This window comes from Armigeres subalbatus, chromosome 1 (genome assembly GCF_024139115.2).
Source record: "Armigeres subalbatus isolate Guangzhou_Male chromosome 1, GZ_Asu_2, whole genome shotgun sequence".
Taxonomy (NCBI): Eukaryota; Metazoa; Arthropoda; class Insecta; order Diptera; family Culicidae; genus Armigeres; species Armigeres subalbatus.
Window position 1 is genome coordinate 29777470 of NC_085139.1, and position 12101 is coordinate 29789570.

General features: G+C 41.3%; 1 protein-coding gene across 1 annotated transcript in view; it reads left to right on the forward strand.

Annotated features, from left to right (window-relative positions):
• The window catches only part of LOC134223410 (serine-rich adhesin for platelets), a 111986-nt gene that overhangs the window by 63419 nt on the left and 36466 nt on the right, over nt 1-12101 (forward strand). The window lies entirely within an intron of this gene.

Here is a 12101-nt window from a genome sequence, read left to right on the forward strand (position 1 = left end):
TCTTACAAAAAGCTTTTCAGCTTCATCTGATAAGCTTTTCCGCTTCTTACCAGAAGTTTTTCAGCTTCTTCCGAGAAGCTTTTTTGCTTCTTCCGAGAAGCTTTTCTGCTTCTTCCGAGAAGCTTTTCTGCTTCTTCCAGCTTCAGCTAGATACTTTTAAATCTTATCTGTTGTTAGAAAAAAAATCCTAGTTTTCTTCCAAGAAGCTTTTTAACTTTTAGAAACTTATCAGCTTCTGCCAAAAAGCTTCTTTGCAGTTTCTGCCAAGAAGCTTTTTAGTTTCTGGCAAGCAACTTTTCCAGCTCTTGCGTTTCCTGGATGCTTTGCTCACGAGGCTTCTTCCCAGATGCTTTTTAGTTTCTTCCGCTGTGTTTTTCAGCTTCTTCCGGGAAGTTTTTCAGCTTCTTACAAAAAGCTTTTCAGCTTCTTCTGATAAGCTTTTCCGCTTCTTACCAGAAGCTTTTCAGCTTCTTCCGAGAAGCTTTTTTGCTTCTTCCGAGAAGCTTTTCAGCTTCTTCCGAGAAGCTTTCAGCTTCTTCCGAGGAGCTTTCCAGCTTCTTCCGGTAAGCTTTTTAGCTTCTTCCGAGAAGCTTTTCAGCTTCTTCCGAGAAGCTTTTCAGTTTTTTCCGAGATGCTTTTCAGATTTTTCCGAGAAGCTTTTCAGTTTTTTCCGAGATGCTTTTCAGTTTCTTCCGAGAAGCTTTTCAGCTTCTTCCGAGAAGCTTTTCAGCTTTTTCCGAGAAGCTTTTCAGTTTTTTCCGAGAAGTTTTTCAGCTTCTTCCGAGAAGCTTTTCAGCTTCTTCCGAGAAGCTTTTCAGCTTCTTCCGAGAAGCTTTTCAGCTTCTTCCGAGAAGCTTTTCAGCTTTTTCCGATAAGCTTTTCAGTTTTTTCCGAGAACCTTTTCAGCTTCTTCCGAGAAGCTTTTCAGCTTCTTCCGAGGAGCTTTTCAGCTTCTTCCAAGAAGCTTTTCAGCTTCTTCCGAGAAGCTTTTCAGCTTCTTGCGAGAAGCTTTTCAGCTTCTTCCGAGAAGCTTTTCAGCTTCTTCCGAGGAGCATTTCAGATTCTTCCGAGAAGCTTTCAGCTTCTTCCGAGGAGCTTTTCAGCTTCTTCCGAGAAGCTTTTCAGCTTATTCCGAGAAGCTTTTCGGCTTTTTCCGAGAAGCGTTTTCAGCTTCTTCCGAGAAGCGTTTTCAGCTTCTTCCGAGAAGCGTTTTCAGCTTCTTCCGAGAAGCGTTTTCAGCTTCTTTCGAGAAGCTTTTCAGCTTCTTCCGAGAAGTTTTTCAGCTTCTTCCGAGAAGCTTTTCAGCTTCTTCCGAGAAGCTTTTCAGCTTCTTCCGAGAAGCTTTTCAGCTTCTTCCGAGAAGCTTTTCAGCTTCTTCCGAGAAGCTTTTCAGCTTCTTCCGAGAAGCTTTTCAGCTTCTTCCGAGAAGCTTTTCAGCTTCTTCCGAGAAGCTTTTCAGCTTCTTCCGAGAAGCTTTTCAGCTTCTTCCGAGAAGCTTTTCAGCTTCTTCCGAGAAGCTTTTCAGCTTCTTCCGAGAAGCTTTTCAGCTTCTTCCGAGAAGCTTTTCAGCTTCTTCCGAGAAGCTTTTCAGCTTCTTCCGAGAAGCTTTTCAGCTTCTTCCGAGAAGCTTTTCAGCTTCTTCCGAGAAGCTTTTCAGCTTCTTCCGAGAAGCTTTTCAGCTTCTTCCGAGAAGCTTTTCAGCTTCTTCCGAGAAGCTTTTCAGCTTCTTCCGAGAAGCTTTTCAGCTTCTTCCGAGAAGCTTTTCAGCTTCTTCCGAGAAGCTTTTCAGCTTCTTCCGAGAGGCTTTTCAGCTTCTTTAGAGAAGCTTTTCAGCTTCTTCCGAGAAGCTTTTCGGCTTCTTCCGATAAGCTTTTCGGCTTCTTCCGAGAAGTTTTTCGGCTTCTTCCGAGAAGCTTTTCAGGTGCTTTGAGAAGCTTTTAAGCATCTTCCGAGAAGTTTTTCAGCTTCTTACAAGAAGCTTTCTAGCTTTTGCTGGGATGCCTTTTATTTGTTTCCCAGGAAGATTTTCAGCCTTTTCCTGTTAACCTTTTTGCTTCTTCTTTCTGCAGAACGCTTTTTAGCTGCTTCTAGGAACCTATACAGCTTCTTCGAAGAAGGTGTTCTGCTTCGTACAGGAAGCTCTTCAACTTCTTCCTGATAACTGCCTGCGCTTTTCAGCTTTTTTTTAGGAAGCTTTTCACCTTTTTTCCTGGAACCTTATATTTTTTTCCAGGAATCTTTTTTGCTTTTTCCAGGGAGTTTTTCAGTTTATTCCTGGAACTTTTTCCGTTACTTCCAGGAAGATGTTCTACTTTTCACAAAAATGTTTTCAGCTTCATATAGGAAGCTCTTCAGCTTCTTCAAGTAAGCTTTCCTCTTTTCCGGTTTATTTCAAAAAGCTTTTCAGCTTCTCATAGGAAGCTTCGCAGCTTCTTTCAGGAAGTTTTTCAACTTCTCGCAGGAAGCCTTTCAACTTCTTCTTCAAGCTTCTTTAAATCTAATGTCTTTCAGCTTGTACAAAGACGTCTATCGACTTCTATTAAGAAGCCTCTGAGCATCTGTCATCTGCCTTTTAAACTTTTTGGCAGAGAGGTATCAGGCAATAACGAAAATATTTCCAAATATTGCAACCATGAAAAATTATTTGAGCTTTTATCCAATCGCTGGCCACTATGTGCGCTTTGAGCATCGTTTGCCAAGCGGAATGATTCGAGCGAAATGAATTGGTCTTTCAATGGAATGGAAGTTTCAAAACGAGAATGCAGAGAATGTGTGGTACGAGCGGTTTTTAATTTATTGGCATTTAACTGGCTCTGAACATCTATTTATCTCGGTCTGGAAAGAGTTCGTAATTGGATGATTCATTGTGGCTGTTGGCAGTAAGGAAGATATAAGAATCTGCAAGCACTCGAGATAAATAACGGAGTGAAGATGGGCCTTTTCAAATCGTATTGATGCTTGAAACTTTTGTTGTTCAAGATTATTTCGAAATTGTAAAAATGTTAGGTACCTACTAAGGAACGTTGCTCAATGAAATTTAATTTCCATAACTCTCTGCCATGTCTAAAAAAACACGACTGAATGCTGCCTACAAAGTTGATATGCATAAATTAAATATGAAACAAACACGGTCGAATTGTTATACTACACCAAGAATGTAATATTCTGCGGAGTTGCATTCATTGAACATTCAGGTCATTAACCGAAACTGGCCAAATCGGTTTTACTCAGAACCCACCGATGAGTCGTCCGATCGATCAGGCTTTTGCATACCTGCGTTTCAAGTTGCTGCGGATTCCACGCGATGATTCATTTAGCAATCATTACCTCACGTAGAGGGGCTTTCCGTAGCGCGGCTACAGAGGTAAGCAACGGCTGAAAGTGATTGGGTTGAATTCCGAACAGAGAAGGTAGTTTCAGTGGAGTGAAGTTCAAACTATGCAAATGAAAGCAGAATTAATAATTTGTTTTGGTGGAGTTTGAAGATTTTTTGAGGAGTACTGAGCTGGAAGCAAGATGCGTTCCATTTTAAAAATAATGAAAGGCACAACAAGAAGTTTTGTTACCCAAGGCTATGTTATGTGCCGTCGTCGTATATGGGCAAAACAATTTAGCTTCTGGGCTGTCAATGATGGCCTTTCATTGACGGATGCTTGCAGTGAAGCTAACGAATAATTGACGCTTTCCCCATAACCATAAATGCTCAAGGTTTGAGGTTGCTAGCTATCGTAGCCCTCCAGCAGTTAACTATGCACATTAGAAATCACACCCACTTGAGTGGTGGATAGAAGTTGCACAAAAAATACCTGAAATGCGTTTCGCATGGCCAAATCGCAACACCATAATCCATGAAGGTTGAAGGGCGCTCGCATATTGGGTAAGCAATAAAATGACGACTTTAGGCGTTCGATGCAAAAGCGTGTTCTATTGTTTGGAATGTCATTAACCAAAAGCGCGTCATCATAGTCGTGCTTTGGCTTTCCACTAGTCTGATGTGTTCGCACAGCCGTCAGTTTTTGCCTATAGGACAATAATTATTGTGAATCGCATTAGTCGCGCCACGCGCCACCTACCTTCACCGTCACCGGACTTTGACTGTCGCACCGCAGGCAGCCGGCTTTTTATGAACATTTCAGGACCGCGACGCGCCATTCACTATTTATACAATTCGTCCCAGAATGGCTGTCGACTGGCGACACCGTGGTATGTGGGTTTTGAGTAGCGTTTGGATGACTTCAATGGGGCTCCCCTTTTTCATTGTTACAACCATAACATGACAGCTCAAAAACGTTGAAAGTGCGGTCTCCCTTCCGATGAAGGGGGCCGATGATGATTGACCGGATATGCAGAGTGCAAATACATTGAATCATGTGTGTTTGTCTGGGCTGGGTTTGGATTTACAATTTTGTCTCCGGACATAATCCGTTTGTTGGAGAACGATGACTACAATGTACTTAGGGTACAGGAATGTGTGATCAACTAATTTGCAAGAGGTTGATGGGAGAAATGGGATTTATTTTCCCGTTATGTCTGTCTTTTGGGTGATTCATGATTCTGAATTATCGTTCCAATTTTGAAATGAACCGAAGAAGTAATAAGTTCCTTTTCTTGGTTAATTATGGCCACTTCTTTTTTTTCTTGTTGGGTAATTTTCCATTGAGACCAGTTGGTTGATCTATTGCAGCATTGGTTACGAAAATTTTTTCGTATTTTGTTCATCAATATACCGATCAGAAGCAGATTTGTTTTCTCAAAGTTATAAACCGAACAGCTTTACAGAACAGAGAAACCAAATTCCCATAAGAATACGTAGTTTTGTAAATTTAAACCCCTTTTCTCAAAAACTGGACGTGTTACAAAAAATCTGAATACATGACTGAATTCAGCGAAGAAAACTCTTTCAAGTACACTGAAAATGGTTGAAGGGAGTAAAACACTGATGAGATTCTGATAGATGCGATTGACCGTGAACCAAACCGCGGGCTGTTATGGCAGCCTATAACCATGGAGCACCTAAACGACTTCGAATTGGCTGATGACGTTGCACTCCTCGCGCAACGGCGCTCTGATATGCAGAGTAAGCTCAACGACCTTGCCGAGCGCTCCTCATCGGAAGGTTTAGTCATCAACGTCAACAAAACGGCTTTGGGACAGTTCGTCGAATGACATTTCGTCGAATGACGTTTAGTCGAATGACATTTAGTCGAAAGTACATTTGGTCGAAGGGACATTTAGTCGAATGGACATTTAGTCGAATGGAAATTTAGTCAAATGGACATTCAGTTGAACGGACATTTAGTCGAAAGGACATTTAGTCGAATGAAAATTTAGTCGAATGTTGAAAGTGTGTGATTGGTAATAGGTAATTAGTTAAATGGATAATTCGTTAATAAATTTTTGGTTGAATTTGAATAAATAATCCACAAGATTCATGGATAAACTGATAAGAGGAATTCAGTCGACGTGAGGAAGTTCAGCGAAAGTGCGGAAGAGCGGAAGAAACGAATATGGATGTCAATGAAGATTTTTCACCTGAGCTAAAGAAACTTCTGGAGACTCTGGTGCATTATAGAAAAATTGAAAACCTACAGAAATAGCAAAATATTAGACACTGATGGTGAAATACCCTCTATTTTTTTTCGGCACATTATCAAAAACCAATGACATCAATGTTTCTACTTCATCGTAGTCGGCTTTGGAACATTTCGTTAATTGACAGCTAGTCTAATGACATTTGGTCAAATGACATTTCGTCGAAAGGACGTTTAGTCGAAGGGACATTTGGTCGAATGAAAATGATTTTCTTATTCTTTTCATTGAAACTCTTTCTTTCACTCAATATTTATACAATAATTAGTTCAGAATGAAATTGTCTTCCAACCATAATTCGTATATTATTGGTCGAAAATTTAATTCCGACCTAATGGTCATATGAATTTCTGGTGAAATGGTTATGAATTTCTTTTGACCAGGTGGTATAGATTCATCGTAGTCGGTTAGAGGGGTTCGCCAATATCAATATCCAGTCGGAAATATTCTCGGGATATTCACCGTTTTCGTATTATTTATTCTTTTTATGGACCCATCATTCTTTGGAAATATTGGAGCAATAATTATGTGACTTTTAGAAAACCCGAATAAACCATTTATTTTTTTATTGTTATTGGCTAAAGTTCTTTTCTTTCAAATAGCCATTCGACGGAACGTTGTTAGACTAAATTTATCAAGATTTATAATTCGAAAACTCGCTTTCGACCAAACGTCATTCGACCAAATGTACGAAAATTTTTCATACTAAAATCAGATTTCGACTAAATGTCAATTCGACCAAATGTCCTTTCGACCAAACGTCATTCGACCAAATGTCCTGCGTATCTAGTGGATTTAAAAAAACATTTTCGACTAAATGTCCTTTCGACCAAATGTCCATTCGACGTAATGTCTTTTCGACCAAATGTCATTCGACTAAATGTAATTCGACGAAATGTCTTTCGACGAAATGGTATAGATTCAACAAAACCATTTCGTTGGATGTAAACACGGTGACTCCTTCCAGTTTCACAGTAGCTGGGCAACCAGTGGAGAATGTTGAAAGCTTCCAATATCTCTCTTCCAATATCAGTGGAGAACACTCAACGGCTGCAGGTGTTCATTAACAGATGCCTGCGGTATATAATTCGGGCCTGGTGGCCTCACAACTGGATCTCGAACAACGAGCTCCATCGTCGTTGTCACCAGAGGCCGATAGCAACAGAAATTCGGGAGCGGAAGTGGGGCTGGGTCGGCCACACTCTACGTAGGGGCGGAAACGAAATCTGTAAACAAGCATTAGACTGGAACTCAGCGGGACATCGAAGCAGAGGCAGACCCAGAGGCTCATGGCGGCGAAGCCTCAATAAAGAAATAAAAGAAGTCGGCCGAAATCTAACCTGGCAACAGGTTAAACCGATAGCGGGGCAACGCTCAGGATGGAGATCTTTCAAGTCGGCCCTTGGCACCACCGGAGGTGTACAGGATCCATAAGTAAAGTAAGTAAGGAGTAAAACACTGTTGACTAGTGTTATCAATAAATCGGTGCACGAAGGCAACTGCATGAACAAGACATTCCTATTTTGAGAAACTTGTTTTTCTTTCAAAGTTGATACCTTCAATTGAAGCAAACCAAAACAAAACAAAAATGTTTACACGGCATTTGAATGAGCAACTCATATTCTTTATTATGTCAAACAATTGAAGATATGTTATTTTCTTATATCAAGTTTTATCAAATAAATCAATATAACTCGGCAACGGAAAAAGACGATATTCACGAAAAACACGCGTCTTGAAAAGCTCCAGAAGTCTTCCGAAGTTGATATCGTGAAACATCAACGAAATGTAGCGGGAACGAAATGATGGTACTTGCAAGGATTCGCCCACAACTGTCAAGAGTTATAAAACAATTGATCTTTCGGAAAAATATATTAAGCTCTTTTAGTGGAATGTATTAAACTGTCTAAGACGAATTAAGTACTGTCCATTTAATTCCACCAGTTAATTTTCGTTATCTTTGTAGATACGTATTTCGACCACAACTGTGTGGTCGTCTTCAGTGAATGGTTTACTGTAAAATTTTCTGTCACGGTTTTTTTCCATCTCCTAATTTGAGTGTTCTTTTACATTTCGAGTGATCCGAATAACTATTACATGGTGAAGTTACAAAAGTGTAGTGAAATATGAGAAGATCGCAGGTTTCGATCAAAAGCTGCAAGGATTACAATGGTGATCGTCGACGTTTCAGTGACGCAAGGGAGTATTCTTCTTTTATTCATAGCTTTTGTGTGTGTGAACCCATGCGAGGTTGTGTGTTAGTTGAAATTGTGGATTCTTTTTTAAAAACAATTCAACGTAGAATCAACTTGGTGGCTCTACATATTCCCTTTGTTGATCTCAAGCTATGGCTGCGAATTTGTCGTGTCCGGTGGCAGTTTTACACCTCTGCTTAGCTGACATTATGGGATGTGAGTGCCACCAAATAGGCATATCTCTCGTCCAATTTGATTGATTTCTTCAGAATAATTATTAATTCAAAATTAATATTATTAAGTTCTACTTTTCTTTTCCAAGTCCCTAAAGTATTTGTGGTTTTAAGTTATAATCTTCTTCTCTATGTAATAAAGATGAAATAATCTTCAGGTTCTTTCTAAAATTCATAAAGTTCGGCTTGACCCCCTCCCTCCCCCTTCAGCGTTACGTAATTTGTGTTATTTCGTTTCCGCATAACTCGAAACGGCTGGATGGATGTTCTTCATTCCTTCAGCAGATATGTTAATTTTAGTTTCCGACGGATTTATATGATATTTCATTATGCGAAAATCACGAGCAAAATTGAGTAATGACTAGAATTATAATCGTATGGAAATTTTGCATGTTCACAACGCGAGTATTCGATGATGATATCAAGGATACACATTCATTATATTCACTGCTTTATAATCCGGATAAATTGTGAGATCGTATCATTTTATTTATCCCAACAATTTTAACTTGTTTACACTCTTCTCGACAATTTGATTATTAACTCGGTTCATGGTAATTGCTAATAGGAGAAGTGGATAGGGTGTAACGAGGAGGATCACCAGTAAATAAAAGTGAGGAACATTGGAATGGTAAGATACAACAACTATTTAAAAATATATGTATAATGAATTAAACTAAATGCGCGCTGAATTCAAAACATATTAGGGGGATTCACTTGACGGCGTAGGTTGCTGCGTATCTGTTTATAGAAATGTTTCACAGGTGATTTGAAATATGTCCCATGTGATTGCGCATGAAACATTTCAATAATCAGATACGCAGCTGCTTACGCTGTTAAGTGAATACCCCTATTATATATATATTTTGAATCCGGAAGTTTGATTATGATACATTTATCCATTTGATAAACTGTAGCATAACCAGGCGAGGCTTACTGTTAGTAATAGTGACCTCGGAGTGGACATGAAATACCAGGCACTCTGAAATGGGTCACTGGAGCTGCAGTAGAGCTATCACTTTCTAACTCCCGGATTAAATCTGACTGTTTTAACAGACAGCTTTCTTCCATAACATCACTGCCAGACAGTGGGGGTTAGTTTGTATACACATACACACACATACAACTGTGTGGTCGTCTTCAGTGTCTCGTATTTGACTCGACTTCGAGTCGAGTCAAGTACGAGATACTGAAGACGACCACACAGTTGTGGTCGAAATACGTATCTGCAAAGATAACGAAAATTAACTGGTGGAATTAAATGGACAGTACTTAATTCGTCTAAGACGGTTTAATTGATCTTTGACAACTGCCGCATCCCACACCAACCTGCTTTTTCGGGTTCGGTTCGTTACAACAACGTTTAATGGCAGGTACCAGGTCCGTTTGGGATCAAAGCTGGTCAACTCCTATTAATGTGCCCTATGGGTCGGGGGTAATTGATGAGGGGCAGCAGGGACTATGTCCAAGGGCTTGACGACCCCTCCCCATGGTCACTGCGAGTTAGGGGGCCTGCCTAGGATGTGGTGGGGTTTGACAGTGGGATCTATTAAACCTCTACAAAAAGCTACATGTGTCCATAAGCAGGCCCTATCAAACCCAGTCAACACATGAACGTATATAGTGTCGTGTAGGATGCTGGAGTGCAGGCGATAGATGTACTTTTCCACACAACATGTATGTATATCGTCTCCAATTTAGCATCTTGTATTGCACCATGTGCGATTTTATGTAGACTGGGAAGCGAACGTGTGCCGCTCAAAGCGCACAAGCCCAACACGAGTGCCAACCGGCACATCAGGATTAATACCAGTGAGATCCTGATTACGGTATACTGGTCAATGCAAGTGACACACACGCGCGCGAAAGTAATGCAAAATAAACGACATGTAAAATGAACGTAAATTTACATTCTTACTTAACGTCAAATAGAGATAAAATAAGGGTTGCTGAATAACATTAGCTTTCCGATTACTATCAATTATTTTCAATTTAAATCCCGTTTCTTTTTTACTTTTCTTACGTTAATGAAATGATAACGCGGGCCTAATCCGAAATTCAAATGAACAATCGCTCACTTTGAGCGATTGATTGTTTATTCTCGCGAAGAATGAACAGTTGAACAAATTAAGGAAATGCTAATACTGCTGTGTAGAAGTTTCATAGGTCACATCACTTTCCATGGTGAATCCCGATCTATATTACTGATTACCCCACCCAACTAACACTACTTCCTTCCCGTGGTAAATGTGGAGATGCAGAGGTATTCTCGGTCTCTAGTAGCAACAATTACCACACACTCACATTCCCTCCCTTTCCCAACTGACTGTAAGGACTTGGCCGGCGCCGTTATTGATCAACATTTGCGAGCTGCTGAAACGTGCACTTCGAGAATAGTTGGTAAATCTCAACCACTATTCACTTGGATCGTAGTGCAATTTGCACCAGTTCTGATCAATCACGGAGTAGCAACCATTGATATGTACAGTCAGTCTAAGCTAAGCTAAGCTAAGCCTATGGGTCGGGGGTAATTGATGATCTGGGTTCTCACATTGTCCTGCATCCTGCCTATCCTCGCCGTCTCCCTATTTAGTTGGACAACAGCCTCCACTACTGCTCTGCGATCGATTCCAATGAGGTCGATGTCGTCCGCAAAGCCCATGAGCATATGCGACCGTGTGACGATACTGCCGTTCCTCTGCACGCCAGATCTCCTAATAGCGCCCTCGAGTGCAATGTTGAACGAAAAATTCAAAAGTGCATCACCCTGCTTCAATCCGTCTAAGGTCACAAACGAGGTCTGCCATCCGAATACTTGATTTCGATCCATCTAGCGTTGCACGTATCAGTCTAATCAGTTTCGCCGGAAAACCATTTTCGGATATACTCTGCCCCAGCTCATTTCTTTTCACTGAATCGTACGCTGCTTTGAAATCAATGAACATATGGTGAGTCTGCAAGTTGTACTCCCGGAATTTATCAAGGATCATCCCCAGGCTATACATCTGATCCGTCATTGATCGGCCCTCACGAAAACCTGCCTAGTATTCGCCGGCGAAGGACTCCTCAAGCGGTCTCAGTCTGCTAAACGGGATACGCGACAGGATTTTGTACGCCGAGTCCAGAAGGGTGATCCCTCTGTAATTGCCACACTCTAGTCTGTGGCCTTTCTTATAGATTGGGCATATGAGGCCATCCAACTAACCAGCAGGCAGTTCATCATCCTCCCATATTTTCTGGATAATGTGGTGGATTGATTGATGCAGTTGCTCACTTCTGTGTTTGAGAAGCTCGACCGGGATCTCGTCCTTTCCAGCAGCTTTACTGTTTTTCAGCTCATTTAGAGCCTTCTTTAACTCGTCCAGCGTTGGTGGTTCCACAGCTTGACCGTCGCCGACTATGTCCATCCTGCTCCTTAATACACCTTCATTTTTACCGTTCAACAAATCTTCGAAGTGCCATAGTCTTGTCTGTCGGAAAATTCCCCTCTCGGTCATTGCTCATGGCGGGCACTGGTGCAGTCTTAGGCCGCGCGCCATTGACAGTTGCGTAAAACCTCCGCATATCGCTGTGCAGTGCCTAACACTTCCTGCGCGGTTGTAGTCACAGCTTCGTGGATAATTTCCCACAATCTGTTGACGTCGCCAGATCCAGTGGCATCTCCTATCCGCTCGTCCAGCTTCTGGTGGACAACTTCTTCAACTGACAAGCGTTAAATAATGAAACGCATCGTTCTGTTGTTTCGTGAATTCGTGTCACGCGAAATTCAGCGTTATTTTGTCATTCCGTGAAAGATTGCAGTTCAATTTAAGTTCATACATCAAGCTTATTACAAGACTGAAGATTTTTAAAGGCTTCCAAGCATCTTGAAAGGATGCATTTGAGTCGATTGGAAGGTCTGAGCCGTATAGAAAGAGGCTTCTGAGCGAGGTTGCCTGAAAGAAAGCTCCCGAACCTCAGGAAGAGGCTTCCAAGTCTCATGGAAGGAGGCTTCCAAGTCTCTTGGAGGCTTCCGAGCATCTTGAAAGGAGGCTTCCGAGCATCTTGAAAGGAGGCTTCCGAGCCTCTTGAAAGGAGGCTTCCG